Below are 18,000 nucleotides of genomic sequence, written 5' to 3' on the forward strand. Positions count from 1 at the left end.
TCAGGTGAGGCCACCCGGTGAGTTTAAGCATATCAATAAGTGGAGGAAAAAAAACTTACAGTGATTCCCCTAGTAGCGATGAGCGAACTAGGAATAGCTCAGCTTGAGAATCGGTAGGCTTCGCCTACCAAGTTGTAGTATATAGAAGCGTCTTCACCGACGGACTAGACCCAAGTCCCCTAGAAGGGGGCGCTGGAGAGGGTGATATCCCAATCATATCCGGTCCCTGTCGGACCATGAGGCGCTGTGAACGAATCAGGTTGTTTGGGGGTGGTCGGCACACGACACATAGTGGCGTCAGTGCTCAGGGGACGTCGGTGGCGGCACACAGCACACGGCGGCGTCGGTGCTCGGGGGTCATCGAGGGTGACACACGACGGTGAGAGATGGAGTGAGGGAAGGAGAGTGCGGTGGGCGGCGAAAGAAGGAGGAGGTGAAGGAGAGTGTGGCGGGCGACGGGTGACGAGAGAAGGAGGAGATGAAGGAGAATGCAGCGAGCGATGGTCGGCGAGAGAAGGAGGACGTGAAGGAGAATGCGGCGAAAGAAGGAGGAGGTGACGGATAGTGCGGTGGAAGACAGCCGACGGGTGACGGGCGATGGGCGTCAGGCGACTGCCGTCAGGTGACGAGCGACAGAATGAAACAGAAAGAGAAAAGAAAGGAGCTCGCATTAGGGTTTTACAGGGAATTTAGCGACGGATTAGCGACAAAAAAATTATGTCACAAATTTACGACGGAGTAGCGACAAAAAAATGGTGTCGCTTATCCATCACGAAGTTGCGACAGAGTGTGAGACAGAATTTTTTCGTTGTTAATCCATCGCAAATTAGCAACAACATTGGTGACAGAATTTTTCCATCGCAAATTCCGTAACTAATCTCCATTTTAGGGACGGATAGTTTTCGCTTGCTAATCCGTTGAAACATTGTGATAGATTATTTCCGTCACAAATTTTTGTCGCTAAATAACATTTTTCTTGTAGTGATAGAGGTCAATCAGATAAGTTATTTGAGGTGGAAGACTGGGTGTGATTAAAAAGAAGGCCCCAAAGGTTAGAAGACCCTCTTAGGTCAGGATAAATACAAGTTTTTGCCCAGGTACTATGGTCTATACTGCATATGCATAAAGGGACGAGTAGGTAAGCTGGCCTATTGCCTAGCCCTGCTTAGCGAGGTGAAGATTCATCTGATATTCTACATATCCTGCCTCAAGTCATTCCATGGTGAGTCTTTGACTGTTGTTGATGTGCCCCATGAAAATCAGGAGCCCCAATCCAGTGACATTTTGAAGATCAAGAGGCTCTGCAAATATGACTACATGATGCTGAAGCACCTTGTAGAGTGAGAACATAGTAGCAAGGAGACTGCGACATGGGAATGATAATTTAATCCCAAAAAAAGATTTCTAGATTAGGGACCATCAAGGAAAGGTCAATCAAAACGTGGTGGAGTTGTTATTAGCTTGCTTTTAGCAGTAGATCTAGACCTAGGCTCCGGGACCCACACGCCATGCCCAGCTAACCAGGAGGGCAGTCTAAGTCCAGGTGGACCCCAAACATCTGACATGGCAATTGAGAGGCCAGAAACATGTCACTTGTCATCGTGGGGAGCAACATGAGTCACTAGGTAGGGCCATGAATTTAGAAGTCCCAAGGGGCGTCTCTTTTTTCCAAAGAGTCTTACCCATATTATTCTATAGGTTGTTAGTTTCTTTTAAGCTTCTTTAATCTTGTTTCTTGGTGGTTAGGAAGTCATGGTTAGTGTAAATCTCTGGATCTTGTTTGGTTTCTTGTTTTCTATTTTAGTTAGTCACTTGAGTAGTTGTAGTTGAATAAGGAGTAGGCCAGACGTCTACTATATATAAGAGGGTTGGAACACCCCTTCAACATTCATTGAATAAGATTGATTCCTTGTTGGTTATTTCTCTCGATCTCTCTCACCCTAGACAGCGCTATCCCCTTAATGTCTTTCTCTTCTCTCTCTTTTACAAGCATCCCTACCTCCTGACGTCTCTCTCTCTCCTTTGGGTACACGTCTGACACGTTCCTAGCTAAAGTTCAGAACCCTTAAAGGGCCCAAAACTTTCGTGAAACTCCCTTATCATTTTAAAGCTATCCCTACTCGTGAAATCGTACGAGAGTCCTATTAGTCATAGATATGCTGATCAACCTCTCTAGACTCATCCCAAGTATTTTATCAACCTCTATACCTTTTACTGTATCCTTGACCCTAACTAAATCCTCAGTATAGACATGATTTCCTTCCGGATGCGTGGTAGATATTCAAATTCACTATTACCTGATCCCAAGAATGACATGCAAGCTGGCTTAATTTGTCATCTTTGTCTATATCCAACCTTTTATAATTTTAATATAACAATCAATCGTAACAATGGAAAAGGATAAAAAAATGAGAAGTAAAACAACTGGACGCTTTTGGTGGACAGATTAAACAGTGAATACATTTCAAAAAGTCAATATTTTTTCGGAATGAAATCTATCAGGTTTTAAATATTTGAAACTGGATCGCTTAAGACTAAAACCACAAGTTTCCTAGAATAAATAGAATCGAACGAAGCATAATCAACCAAAAATTTAAAAATAATTTAACCCATCCAAAGATGCTTACGTTGCGAGTACGATGGCATCTTTATATGTGGCTCGGTTCTTCCTAGAAAGGGAACGATCTGATACTGTATACTGTGAAATAAATGACCTTATAAAAAAATAATATGCCTCAGTTTATTGCAATCTTCACAATTTTGGCTGATCTTTTGGTGCTTTCACTTACGGGTTAAGCAATTAGGTTGGAATTGTCCAGCCATGACCTTTTTTTTATTATTAATGATTAAAACTTTTTCTTTTTTCTCCTGTAAATGGAGCAATACCACATTATAATCTCTGTGTTTATGTGAACTAATGTCTACAATATCAAATATTCATTTTTTTTTCGATTACAGGGAGAAACCACCATTATGGTTCGGACATCTTTTATATGGGCCCAAAACTGCGCCACATATCTTTTCAATATTGTGTTAAAGATCTTTACTGATGCAGAATTGCGGCAGCATTAAACTTTTGCTGGTGCAGAACTGGGCCAGTAAAAGATCTTTTCAATTTTGCAAAATATCTGTACTGGGGCAGATTTGCACCAGTAATACGTTTTTTCTCGCGCAGAATTGTGCCAGTGCAAAAAGACTTTGCTGGCGGTGTAAAGTTGCGTCAAGAAATGCATTACGGAGACACCTTTTCTGGCGCTATTACTGACGCACTATTACACCAGGAAAGGTTTTCACTAGCGAAATTAGTGCGCCAGCAAACGCTGGTTTTCATGTAGTGCCTGTTTGGGTGTCTGTACTGCAAAATTCTATGCCTACTCTCCCTTTTCCCATGAGCCGAGTATTTTGTCACAAAATACAGAAAATGGCTAACGTGTGCAGCAAATTTCCGTGAAAAAAACACAAACAAAGAAAATCGCCATGCGTGCAACGATTGTCTATGTATGTTGGTTAATGTTCAAGGTTGTGGGAAAAAGCATTCAATGCCCACGTTAACTTGGTGCTCAAGGTAAAAGATAATGGGTAAGAGCATCTAATGCTCACGATTGAAGCTTGAAGAGCACTCCATGCCCACGTAGCGTAGAGTCCTAGTTTGTAGGGATTTGCTTTTTGGTAGAGTCTAGAAAACCCAAAAGAGTAGTGTACCTTAGTTATGTTCCTACTTTTAAGCTTAGACTTCTTATTTTCATGTAAAGGTGTTGCTTATAAATAGGTGTCCTTTTCTGAGTTAGTTTGTAGAGAAACAACAAGTTCGTGAATAGTAATTTTTTGAAGTATTACTTTTATAGCTGTTGTATTATAAGATTTTTCTTTGTGCTGTTGTTTTCTATGTATTTTTGCTTTTACTTCATATTTTCTTCAATTCTTGGTATCAGAGCCAGGTTGCAATCAAAGTTGGGCGTTACAAGAAAAACACAGTAGGAGCATTGCTGAAGCAAGGAGTTCCTGTAGACTCGAAATTTTTGAAGGATAATTTTTTAGTAAGGTTGGTATGGCAAATAATTCCAATTCTCTCAACTTGTCCCAATCATTAGTGCCGATTTTTAATGGTGAGAATTATGAATTCTGAAATATTAAGATGAAGACTTTCTTTATCTCACAAGACCTCTAGGAGTTGGTTGAAAATGGTTATGCAGATGTTGAAGGAACAAAGTCAGCAGAAAAAATTGATGTAAAAGAAACCCAAAAGAGGGATGCAAAGGCACTGTTAGTACTACAACATGCTATGTCTAAAACCATTTTTCCAACTATTGTTGCTACAAAGTCAAAAGAAGCCTGACAACTCCTGAAGCAAAAGTTTCATGGTGATAAGAAGATCACAACTGTTAAGCTTCAAACCTTAAGAAGAGAGTTTGAAACATTTTCTATGAAAACCAGTGAGTCAATTCAAACCTTCTTTTCTAGGCTCTCTACTATTGTAAATCAGATGAAGACTTTTGGTAAAATTTTAGATGATCAAAAAGTAGTAGAAAAAGTTTTAAGGTGTTTACCTTCTAAATTTGATCATGTTGTTACGGTATTTAAAGACTCCAAGGATTTATCTATGTATTCTATTGATGAACTAATGTGGTCTCTTTTAGCCCATGAGCATCGCATAAATAGGTCTTCAGAAAAAATATTGGAACAAGCCTTTCAATCTAAAGTTGAAATTCCAAAAGAAAAGAATAATCAGTGTGATCAAAGGGGTGAAGGTAGAGGTCGAGGACGGGGAGGTTTTAGAGGAACCTTTCGTGGATGTGGAAGAGGTCGAGGAAGGTTTTATGATACTTTTCAAAGGAAAGATGGAACAGAAAAAAGGTAATCAAAATCTGGTCTTTAGAGGAAAATAATGTCATTTTTGTAAGAAATTTGGTCATATTGAAGCCTGATGTTTTAAAAAGAAAAAGCAACAAGCAAATTTTGCAGATGAAAATAAAAATTTATTTCTTGCAAGCGTGAATACTAACAGTTGCAAAAGTGAAATGTGGTTTGTAGACAGTGGTTGCAGTAATCATATGACCGGTGATAGAAGCCTTTTTAAAAATATTGATGAGACTGTGAAGGTGAAGCCGTTGGCAACACTTTTGGCTGTGGAAAGATAAGTATTGTATCATTTACAAAGATGGTCTTTCTATGAACAATTGTCAGTAGGATCAAGCCCAAAGTCATAGCTAGTGAAATCATAGATATGGCCCTTCTAAGAAAATGAGCTAAGTCAGTGTGCACTTCCGTTGCATACTCAGCTGATGACAGTGCAAGCATTGTTACCGGGAACACATACGCCCACCATGTGGCACTAAACCTCTTCATTGCTTTCATGAAAAGACTAGGCCTAACAACCTACAACCCAGAAATAATTATGTGATGATTAGCATGAAAATTGTTTATCAAGAGCAAAAGAGAATGCAGCACTTCATTAAGTAAACTTACTAGCAAGGTGAAGAGGAAGAGGGAGAGGAAATGCAACGTCTTGCAGCTGGAGTAGAAGCGGCCGGATACCGACTCCCACGCAATGCATGCCATGCTAGGGGCAACAATTGATAGGAAGGATGCCGGTCTTAGCTGCGCTGGGAACGAGGCATTGCAAGGAAGGCGCTGATACAAGGTAACAAAAACCACAACATAGTGTATGATGCCTATGGCAAACAAGAACAAACTGAGTTCGAGCCAAGAGAGCCGAGCAGCGGTCTGGGCTGCGACGAAGTTGCCCATTAAAGACAGGTAAGTTGAAGGGTTGGCCACAGTTGACAGGAAGCGCTTGCCCTTGGTGAACCACTGGCCGTAGATCTTAAGTTCTAGCAACAATATTGGCATAGTGAAAAAGCACCAAAAGACCCTGAAAATGGTGGAATTTAAATTATGTACCCAGTTGAAGAATCTTTGCCCCTCCCAACTGTGACCCTTCCAACGGTCATCTCTGGAAGGCAGCACGCATTGTAGGAGCAAGATGGCAGCAATCCAAGGTGCAAAGAGGTAGTTGACCCTCCAACGGTCCAAAAACTCGGCCTTGACAATGTTGAAGTAGAAGATGGGTTTGAAAAGGTAGGCAAGGCAAGAGGAAGACAGGACCAGGGCTGCCAAAAGCCAGAAGATCTTTTCTATGATAGAGTTCAAGATTGGTGGCCATGGATCAGAGAATGAACCTGAGCTGAGTGTCCTCCAGAGGACAGCTTGGCCCGCGAGGGCCATGGAGACACGGAAGAAGTCTGCATGGAACCGTGCCAAGAAGGGGGATAGGGACTCGTTATCATGCTTTCTTGCCATTGTTGTTGGTGTTCGCTTGATGGAAAGGAGGGAGGTCGATTGTGTATATATAATAACCAAGAGAGAGAGAGAGATCCCTCATTTGTTGCCTTCTTCGGCGCAAAGCAGGTTATATGTCCCCCCCCCCCCCGAACAGGGCAGTTAACTACATCTCATGATCGGGGGTCCCAAAGAGCACCACGTATGTAAGCATGTGCGTCTCGTATCCTCATGTTTGTCAGCATTAATTAGCGTTGGAGTTTGATGCGATTGCAAAGACTTAAGTACCCTCTCCTCCATTGGTGCAAAAAAAATGACGGTTCTTGAAAAGGAGTGGTTGTAAAGACTTAAGTGCCCCGAAGATGATTATTTAAGACCCAGTCTCTGCACTGCAGGATTATCCGAGAAAGAAATCTCCCCTGGAGGAGGCCATGAACATCAACCCTCTCACTCTCTCTCTCCCTTCTATTTCTGCTTTTGTGCACATCCATTAGAAGATCATGCATTGCATCATCAAGCACCGACTGACCTGTATATTGACTCTTGTGGAGCCTGATTCAGAGTTTTTACCCTTACAGGAGGAGGGTTTGGGGGCTCCTCCCAGCGTGGGTATCATCATTCAACTAAATGAGTTGTAGATCCTGATTCAGAGTTTTTACCCTTACAAGAGAGGGGTAAAACCTCATCTCACTCTCTCTCCCTTCTCTCTCTACTTCTGTGCACATCCAACTAACGATCCAACATTTCTCCATCAAACACCGACTGACCTGCACACTAACTGTAGCATCGTTCAACTTGAAGAGTTGTGGAGTCTGATTCAAAGTTTTTACCCTTACAGAAAAGGGGGGTCTGAGGGCTCCTCCCAGCGTGGGTAGCATCATTCAACTTGAAGAGTTGTGGAGTCTGATTTAAAGTTTTTACCCATTCATATTTTAAGGCATTAGATCTCATTTTTGAACATCCACGCATGTGCAGTTTGCTTTCATCATGTTCAGTTGCTTTCTAGATTATACTTTGAATTCTGGTGCATTTTAGATCTATCGATTTGTATGTAACCAGAACTCATTTTAATCTGATTTTTTTACTGCAACTTCATGCATATGTCTTCATGCTCTACACCAAAAATCAGATCATTTTAAGTTTGTTTGGCCCACTTTAAAAATCGAGATTCAAAACATGTTATTTTGCACCGTCAGGATTTTAGCAGAATCAGGACCAACTTGCGGAAGTGATTTCTCCCTAACCAGAGATGATCTTTCTGATCCGTAAAAAGGGTTGTTTTATAAATTGAATCTAGTTTGTTCATACCAAATTTCAGTGATTTCTATAGTGTTTTCATACCCGTTTCGGGTCAAAAACCATAACCCTGTCACCCTGTGTCATTTTAACGACTCAGATTTTGATCTATTTTGTTTGAATTTTATTTTCCTAATGGGAGATCATTTTTCAATTCTGTAAAACGGGTTATCTTTGTTTATGTGTCTAGTTCATCCCTGTAAATTTTCAGAATTTTTCATGGTCAATTACTATTTTGTTTTGATTAAATACCAGAACCTTGTATCCAGATTTTATAAATGTTCTGATTTTGGCCCCCATATCATGACTGTTGTAGCACTTCTTCAACAAATCGTTATTTGATTGGCAATATTCTTCAGCAAATTGTTGTTATGATTTTTTTGAGTCTCTAATGAGTCTCTACTATGATTTGTAGTATTTTTGGGTCTCCAACGAGCCTCACAATGATTTATAGTGTTGTCCAATCTTTTAACTATGATTTATAGTGCTTTGGGGTCTCCAACGAGCCCCACAATGATTTATAGTGTTTTTCGGTCTTTTAACTGTGATTTATAGTGTTTTCGGGTCTCTAACGAGACCCACAGCGATTTATAGTGTTGCTGGACCTCGATATAGCGATTTGTAGTGTTTCTCGCTAAACACTACAGCGATTTGTGATATAAATCGCTATCCGAATCATGACCAACTTGTCAGGGCCATATCTCCCTAACAAGAGATTGGATTTCAAATCCGTAAAAAATGGTGTCTTTGTTATGAAGTCTAGTTTATTTTTGTAAATTTTTAGCGATTTCTATGGTCATTTGATACCCCATTTGTACCTAAAACCATACCCCTATCAGTCTGCCTTATTTGAGTGACATAGGTTTTTATTTCTTTTTGTAAGAGTCATATCTCCCCAACGGAAGATTATTTTCCAAATCTGTAAAAAAGGTTTTCTTCCTCTATGTGTCTAGTTTATATCTGGAAAGTTTTATAACTTTTTATGCTTATTTGATATTTCAAACTTGTTAAAAATCGAGACACATAGAGGAAGTTTCAAACTTTTTAAGTTTTATAACATTTTATAACATATTTGTTGAATAGGACAATCCCTGAGGGATTGCAGTGACAAATTTTGGGTATTATGTGTAGGGCTGGTAAGCCAAGCCGAGTTTGAGCTCGTAAGACAAGGCTTGTTTATAGAAAAAATATAGTATTAGAGCTATAAAAAATAGGATTACAAAAAATTATGTGTAAAATATTTCTCAAATATATCTAGAATATAATTATTACTATCTAATGAGCTAATTATACGAGTTGAGCCGATCGACCGGAGTGTCTATTGTTCGCATTAAACTTGCTGAGCCTATTTTACGAGTTTGAATAAGCTCTTTACTAGCCAAACATGAGCCAAGCTACCAGCGGCTCAGCGTGTTTCCCAACCCTAATTATGAGAGAGAGAGAGAGAACCAAAAAAAGGTCAGCAACACTATAAATCGTTGTGGGTCCCCACAACAATTTGTAGTGTTTTTCGGTCTTTTAACTATGATTTATAGTGTTTTCGGGTCTCTAACGAGACCCACAACGATTTATAGTGTTGCTAGATCTTCTTTTGGTTCTCTCTCTCTCTCTCTATCTCTCTCTCTCTCTCTCTCTCATAATTAGGGTTGGGAAACACGCTGAGCCACTGGTAGCTTGGCTCATGTTTGGCTAGTAAAGAGCTTATTCAAACTCGTAAAATAGGCTCAGCAAGTTTAATGCGAACAATAGACACTCCGGTCGATCGGCTCAACTCGTATAATTAGCTCATTAGATAGTAATAATTATATTCTAGATATATTTGAGAAATATTTTACACGTAATTTTTTGTAATCCTATTTTTTATAGCTCTAATACTATATTTTTTCTATAAACAAGCCTTGTCTTACGAGCTCGAACTCGGCTTGGCTTACCATCCCTACACATAATACCCAAATTTGTCACTGCAATCCCTCAGGGATTGTCCTCTTCAACAAATATGTTATAAAATGTTATAAAACATAAAAAGTTTGAAACTTCCTCTATGTGTCTCGATTTTTAACAGGTTTGAAATATCAAATGAGCATAAAAAGTTATGAAACTTTCCAGATATAAACTAGACACATAGAGGAAGAAAACCTTTTTTACGGATTTGGAAAATGATCTTCCGTTGGGGAGATATGACTCTTAAAAAATAAAATAAAAACCTATGTCACTCAAATAAGGCAGACTGATAGGGTCTGGTTTTAGATACAAATGGGGTATCAAATGACCATAGAAATCGCTGAAAATTTATATGAATAAACTAGACTTCATAACGAAGACACCACTTTTTACGGATTTGAAATCCAATCTTTGGTTAGGGAGATATGGCCCTGACAAGTTGGTCCTGATTCGGATAGCTATTTATATCACAAATCGCTGTAGTGTTTAGCGAGAAACACTACAAATCGCTATAGCGAGGTCCAGCAACACTATAAATCGCTATGGGTCTCGTTAGAGACCCGAAAACACTATAAATCATAGTTAAAAGATCGAAAAATACTACAAATCATTATGGGGCTCGTTGGAGACCCCAAAGCACTATAAATCATAGTTAAAAGATCGGACAACACTATAAATCATTGTGAGGCTCGTTGGAGACCCAAAAATACTACAAATCATAGTAGAGACTCATTAGAGACTCAAAAAAATCATAACAACAATTTGCTGAAGAATATTGCCAATCAAATAACGATTTGTTGAAGAAGTGCTACAACAGTCATGATATGGGGGCCAAAATCAGAACATTTATAAAATCTGGATACAAGGTTTTGGTATTTAATCAAAATAAAATAGTAATTGACCATGAACAATTCTGAAAATTTACAGGGATGAACTAGACACATAAACAAAGAGAACCCGTTTTACAGAATTGAAAAATGATCTCCCATTAGGAAAATAAAATTCAAACAAAATGGATCAAAATCTGAGCCGTTAAAATGACACAGGGTGACAGGGTTATGGTTTTTGACCCGAAACTGGTATGAAAACACCATAGAAATCGCTGAAATTTGGTATGAACAAACTAGATTCAATTTATAAAACAACCCTTTTTACGGATTGGAAAGATTATCTTTGGTTAGGGAGAAATCACTTCCGAAAGTTTGTCCTGATTCTGCTAAAATCCTGACGGTGCAAAATAACAGGTTTTGAATCTCGATTTTTAAAGTGAGTCAAACAAACTCAGAATGATCTGATTTTTTATGAAGAGCATGAAGACATATGCATAAAGTTGCAGTAAAAAATTCAGATTAAAATGAGCTCTGGTTACATACAAATCGATAAATCTAAAATGCACCAGAATTCAAAGTATAATCTAGAAAGCAACTGAACATGATGAAAGCAAACTGCACATGTGTGGATGTTCAAACATGAGATCTAATGCCTTAAAATATGAATGGGTAAAAACTTTGAATCAGACTCCATAACTCATCAAGTTGAATAATGTTACCCACGCTGGGAGGAGCCCTCAGACCCTCCTTTTCTGTAAGGGTAAAAACTTTGAATCAGACTCCACAACTCTTCAAGTTGAATGATGCTACCCACGTTGGGAGGAGCCCCCAGACCCCTCTCCTATAAGGGTAAAAACTCTGAATCAGGATCTACAACTCATTTAGTTGAATGATGCTACTTACGCTGGGATGAACCCCCGGACCCCCCTCCTGTAAGGGCAAAAACTCTAAATCAGGCACATAAGTAGAGAGAGAAGGGAGAGAGTGTGAGAGGGTTGGTGTTCATGGCCTTCTCCAGGAGGAACCCTTTACCTCCCTTGATTTTTTCTCTATAGAGAGAGAGAGGGTTTTACAGTGTTTTACGAAGAAGGAAGAAGAAGAAGATGACGATGGAGCAATGTAGGATCGTCTGTTGGATGTGCACAGAAGTAGAGAGAAAAGGTAGAGAGAGTTAGAGGGTTGATGTTCATGGCCTTCTCCAGGAAGAACTCTTTGTTTCCCTTGAGTTCTTCTCTAGAGAGAGAGAGGGTTTTACAGTGTTTTACGGAGAAAGAAGAAGAAGACATGTTTGTCCTTTTTTTGAACAGAAAAAGAAGAAGACTTTGAAGAGTCAACATCATCCTCGACTTTCATGATGGAGGACATGTTTGTCTTTTTTTTGAACTGTTTGTTTTTTCTTTTTTGAATGAAGGGCATTTTTGTCATTTTCTCAAACCATCACTTTATGAGAAGAATAGCAAGAAAGGGTACTTAAGTCTTTGCAACAACACCAGAGTCTGATGCAAAGTTATGTCAACATACACGGGAATACGAGCCCCATGTGCTTGTATACGTGGTGCTCATTCAAAGCCCCGAACACAGACGTGGGATTCAGTGAATCATCGGGGGCGAACATACACCACCCTCTCTCTCCGGCGCATACGTATGTGAGAGCCATAATTAAATACCAAGACAAAGCAAGTTGGCTGATACCCGAGAACTTCAGTGTTTACTTGCGGCAGCGTTCAGAGAGCATCTATGATCTCTCCCTCTCTCTCTCTCTCTCTATATATATATATATATATATATGGTTTTCAGATTCTCGCATGAGCCAGACGCAATCCTTGTTGAAGTGTTTTCGAACTGGAACTTGGTAGATGACATTTGCCCCTACAAGTGATTCATGCATTTGTATTTGCATGCGACTCTCTCTCTCTCTCTCTCTCTCTCTCTCTCTATATATATATATATTGGATTCTCCAAAGTCAATAAAAAAAAGTGAATTGGTGCACCGCATAAGTTGGTCTTAATTAGATGACTTGATGGGATAGTACAATATTAGACAAACTTAACACTGACGTGTCAGTTATGATCCAAAAAGTGCTCAAGTAAGCGGGCTCTGTAACACAACCAATCACATACAAATTCCATGGTCTAGTGCCACATAGCCAATCATGTGAGCTCTCCTTGACATAGTCACCAGGAAATGAAAATGAAATGAATATGAGAAGTGATGATGCCTGAGAAAAAGCAGACAAGCGAGAGTTAAAATAGTATCAAGTGGAAAGAAAGCAAGACACAGTGGGGAACCACTTATTGAAGTGCATGAAAAATGAAAAAAAAAAACACGAAAAAACTATATAAAGCCTAGGTGAAGGCAAATAAGAAATAATATGAACACAAATATAAAAATCATGTAAGCCTGTTATAAAAAAATTTATTATTTTTTAATATAAAAAATGTAAAAAATTATAGAGAAGCCAGTGCTAAATGACAAGATACGAGAGAGAAACATTAAAGAGAACACCTGTTTTGAAAACAAAGTAGACTTTCCACTAAAAGAGAATAGGTTTCAATAGTAGACAAAGTTAACACTTACGTGCCAGTTGAAATCCAAGGAACTCTTAAGTGAACGGGCTATATGACACAGCCAATCACATGAGATGCCAGAATTCCATGTGGGGCCCATACAATGTTGTTTGGTTAGTGTCACATGGCCCGTCACTTTAGCGCTCCCAAGATCCCAAATCCTCTCATGGTTACAAGTGAATTGATAGTTATCCATTAATGATTGTCATTAAGAGAAGATTTTCTCTTTGCTAAGTACTGCAGTCACACCTCGTCACTAGCAGTGTTCTGTTCAAATAACAATTTTCATATTGTCAAAAGAAGACTGGTTAAATAATAGTTTTTTTTTTTTTTTGGAAAGGCAAGCTGGGGTTAGGCAGACCCCCACCAGTTATTATTCAACGTACCACGAGGTTTTGAACCCCGTCCCACCAGAGGGAGACGTTCACTGACAGCTCCTACCAACCACATGGGGTAGGTTAAATACTAGTTGGCCTACAATTTGTGTGATTGTTGGAGCCGGTGAGATGTTTAGGGCTCAAATCGAGTTAGGGTGGTTTCCCCCACATGACTATCAAAAAAAAAAAGAGAGAAAATAAAGATTCCAAGGGCATGATGCCGATGAGTTTTATATCGTACTTTTTTGAATGCCAATTGTGATTATCAGTACGGTAGAACAATTTGGTCAAAGCCAGTGGCTCATTTAAACTAGGCTGGTTTCAAACAAATGCACGGTAAAAAAAAACATAAAAAATCTAAAACCTAATTATATAAAAAAAACTTAAATCTAACAAACATCATTTGTATACAATAATTTAAAAAAACCTGAACCCCTTAAAATTCTATGTTTGTACACGTGGAATCAAGTTAGTCTTATGAAAAGAAAAATACATAAATACTTAAATGTTAATTGAAAAAAAAAAAACATAAAAAAACCCAAAACCTAATAAAATATTTATAGTTCATGCTATTTAAAAGATAAAAACTAAATAAAAAACCTAAATTCTAAACTAACATCATACACGTATACATGCTAACTAAAAAAAACTTAAAATTTTAAGTTTCTAATTAAAATCAAGGGCATCTAACAATCAATCATATTTAATGTTGATTGAAAATAAACACACAATAATGTTGCATTCATCTCATTTCCAAAAACAAAATAAAAAACCTAAATGCTAATTAAAAAAAACCTTAAAAAACAGCACAAGAATAAAATGAAGATGAAATGCCCACGGCCTCGTGCCTACTGATGTTGGACTCAAACTGCACGCTTGGGATTTTATATATATATATATATATATATATATATATAAAAAGAGACCGCCACATTGAAGAGCTGCACCACTGTACCATCACAAAGAAGACGCCGAACAGGAGGAGATACTTGTTAAACGGCCAAAGAGTTAAAGACACAAGGGTTGAGTGAGAGAGAGAGAGAGAGAGTCCGGTGGGAAAAGAGGCACTTAGTGACCCCGATGGGTTGGGCCCAGGTGGTGCCCACCCAGACCCCGATACCCCCTAAAGAGGGTTTCTCAAGTTAGGGTGGGCATGTACCCACCCTGAAAGCACGCAAGCACCGCATGGTTTGACGTCTGAGATGATACCATCCCTCACTTTCACAAGTTAATAGCCCTTTGAATTAAATGGGCAATGACACAAGCATCAAAATATGCAGCACCTCTATGGTTCTACCACATATCTTTGCATGACGTAGCTAGGTGATGATATTAAATTTATTTCAACCAAATGAAAAAATATTTTGCTGCCAGTAAAGTTTTTTCTTGGAGTGTGAAGTACATAACGTAGGATTCGTTATTAATGGACCAAATCCTTTGTGGCAGCCACCATGAGGGAATATATGTACGGATGCACCCATTAAACTATGTGACAGGGATACTTCAACATGTCCTCGTAGCAACTAAGTGATGACCAGAATAGTATGCTTCCAAATAACCCACAGTCCATCACTGTCTCGTGGCCCGGATCATGTTCCTCTGATAAAGAACTCGTTCAAACTTGTAATGGACAATAGGTACTTGGTTCAGCTAGACTTGTATAAGTTCATTAGGTAGCAAGAAATATATTTTACATTACACGTATTTTACATATAGTATCACCTTTTTTATCACCATCCAAATCCAAATTCGTATTCAAATCTCTTTAGCCAACAACATCCGATTAGTCAAATATGGTATTTGCCACATCCAATCCAAATCCAAATCCAAACAGTTTACATCCTTATATCCCTATACACGTTAATCCTAAGCTAACCGTCCTTTTGCATGCCCTATCCACATGCATTGCCATCCTATGTATGCAATACTCATCAAGTCCCGTGCATCTATCTAAGAGAATGCTTATTCAAGGATGGTACCAATGATGGAGTGTTTATTGGCCTTCATTGGTTGAGATGTGTTAAAGATATCAGTCAGGCTATCCTCAGTCAGGCTATCCTCCTCTCTCCGGGTATCTCTCCATATCGCCCATATCTCGGGTCCCCAAGGCCTTTGGTGGGTATCTCCTGGACTCCAGCCAAATATGGCCAAATTTGGATTATCATTGTAACCTCCTCCTTCTCTACCGTGACACCCCTGTATTTAATCCCCTATGTACCTCATGGATGAATATGCGAAAATAATAAAAAGAGAGAGTGTGATAGCGATTTATCCGTGGACCTAGGCACCTCTGCCGAACTACGTAAATCTTGGTCTTCAGCATGTGCTTGCCACTCTAGTCTACATGGTATCAGAGCAGGCTAATTAACTGTAGCCTGAACCAGCGCTCTCCCCATCCAGCATATTCGACGATGAAGGAACCTCATCAGAAAGAATGACGACGCCCTCAGAGAAAGCCATCGCCCATGACCAGATCAACCCTAATGTAAAGAATTACGTCGATCCGCCTCAACGGACTCAACTACCTCACATGGTCAAAATCAGTGCTACTATACCTGAGCGGAAAATAAAAAATTGGCTACGTAAATGGGAAGACACCTGCAACAGACATCGCCAACTTAAAATACGACAAATAGAGGTCGTTCAATGACCTAGTCATGTCATGGCTCCTGAACTCTATGGAGCCCAAGGTCGCCGAGGGATTCATATTCCTGGATACAACAAGAGAAATCTGGGAGGCGACGCGCGAACTTTACAGCGAACATAATAACATCGCAAGAATGTATCAACTGGCGCAGGATATCCACCTCCTCAAGAAGAACAATAAGCCACTAAGTGAATATCTCAGCAAGCTTTGAAACATGTGGGACGAGATGGACTCCTACATGGCACAATACTCCGACGCCATCGGCCAAAAGAAACTGAAGGAACACAAAAAAATATTCTAGTTCCTTGCAGGCCTCGGACCAAAATACGAGGCCATACACAGTCAAATCCTTATGGCCTATAAGGATGCTACAATAGTTTTAACCAAAGCCAATCCATAATCTCACAATTGAGTTCTCAACAATTTCATATTGGCATTTACTTCCATGCAACATCATCCAAAACATGCAAATATTCATACTTGAGTGTTTGCATTATTAAGACATACTTTCAATACATGTTTGTAATAAAATAGAACTGCTCAAGTATAAGGTCTTTATTTCTTTTGCTTACCAATCACATCGGGTACTCATAGAACAATTCATTGAGTCAGAGAAGACCACATCGAAGGTTTATTATGCTATGCATTTTTTTAAGTGACTTAATCGGATTCTAAAGCGGGTTGTTTGTGACCGAAATAAAACACCATAATTTACATAAAGTTTTTTGTGCATAAACTACCATCATCAACACAATTTTTTTTTTTTTTGCATAAAACACCTCACAATTACCATGCTAAATTTGGATTTGCATGAAACATAACTCCAACACATATATATATTTTAGATTCGAGAAAAACTTAAATTCAACACCAATATAATTTTATATTTGCATGAAACATCAATTAAATACATATATAAATTCTAGATTTGAGAAAAACCCAAATCCAACATCAATATAATTTCAGTTTTGCATGAAACATCAATCCAATACATATATAAATTTTAGATTTTTAGAAAAACACTAAGCAACACCAATATAATTTTAGATTTGAGTATTTTAGAATTATACACACACTCAAAGTTAGAGTGTACCCTACCTCTACCAAAATTGTTGGAATCAAGCACCTTAAGAAGAAGAAAACATTGGAATCGAACTCCTTCCAAAAACATCAAAATTGATTTTTCCAAAATCGTTAGACTGAAGTTCTTGAAATCATCAATATTGAACTCTCATCCATGACTGCACCACCAAGGTGTGTCATCCAAGGTGTGAGAAAGAAATATAGATTGGGAGAGAAAGGGGCGATGAAAGAGGCATGAAAGAGAGAGGGGCAATGGAGGAGACATGAAATGAGAGAGTGAGAGAAGCGTTAAAGAGAGAGGGGTTAAGTTGAAAGAAAATGAGAGAGAGGAGAGATAGATATATGGAGAGAGTGGTGTGTGAAAGAGAGAGAGTTGAGGGAATGAGAGTGAGAGTGGCAACTATAGCTGGGAGAGAGAGAGAGAGGCTTTCACGCTAAGCCCTCTTTCTCCCATCTAGGATTGCTCTAAGCATAGGCTCCACTTGAATCCTCCTTTCAAGTGGGCCAAATAATTTCCAAATCCAAATAGGGCATCCCACATAAATTCTTTTTTTTCTCTAAAAACATGAGTTTTCCCTTCTTTTGGACTTGGTCTTACTGAGTACAATTATCATATTCGACCCAATTTAATTTCAAATGGATATTCAAACCAAAATAGAGTTTAAATATAATTTAAATACCAAATAAAATTTCAAACCACATTTGAGATCAATTTTTTTATTTATTTATTTAATAATCATGAAAATTTTATAGGTATTACAGGAGGAGTCATTATCCTTTTGCATATATAACTATAATCATGCAATAACATGAATAACATGCACAATGACTAAGAAGTATATATGAAGCTACAAGAATCTACAATCAATATGGTTATGACATGCAACATTTCAATATTGAAGATTTAACACAGTGATAACATGCAATATTTCATTATTGAACATTTAACATGCACATAAACCAAAAATTAAATATCAAG

General features: G+C 38.7%; 1 pseudogene; it reads right to left on the reverse strand.

The window, feature by feature from the left end:
• Positions 1-1,212: 1,212 nt before the first annotated feature.
• LOC149837127 (S-type anion channel SLAH1 pseudogene) lies at positions 1,213-6,300 on the reverse strand (annotated as a pseudogene).
• Between the last annotated feature and the right edge of the window lie 11,700 nt (positions 6,301-18,000).

This window comes from Nuphar pumila, chromosome 5 (genome assembly GCF_984573655.1).
Source record: "Nuphar pumila chromosome 5, dmNupPumi1.hap1.1, whole genome shotgun sequence".
Taxonomy (NCBI): domain Eukaryota; kingdom Viridiplantae; phylum Streptophyta; class Magnoliopsida; order Nymphaeales; family Nymphaeaceae; genus Nuphar; species Nuphar pumila.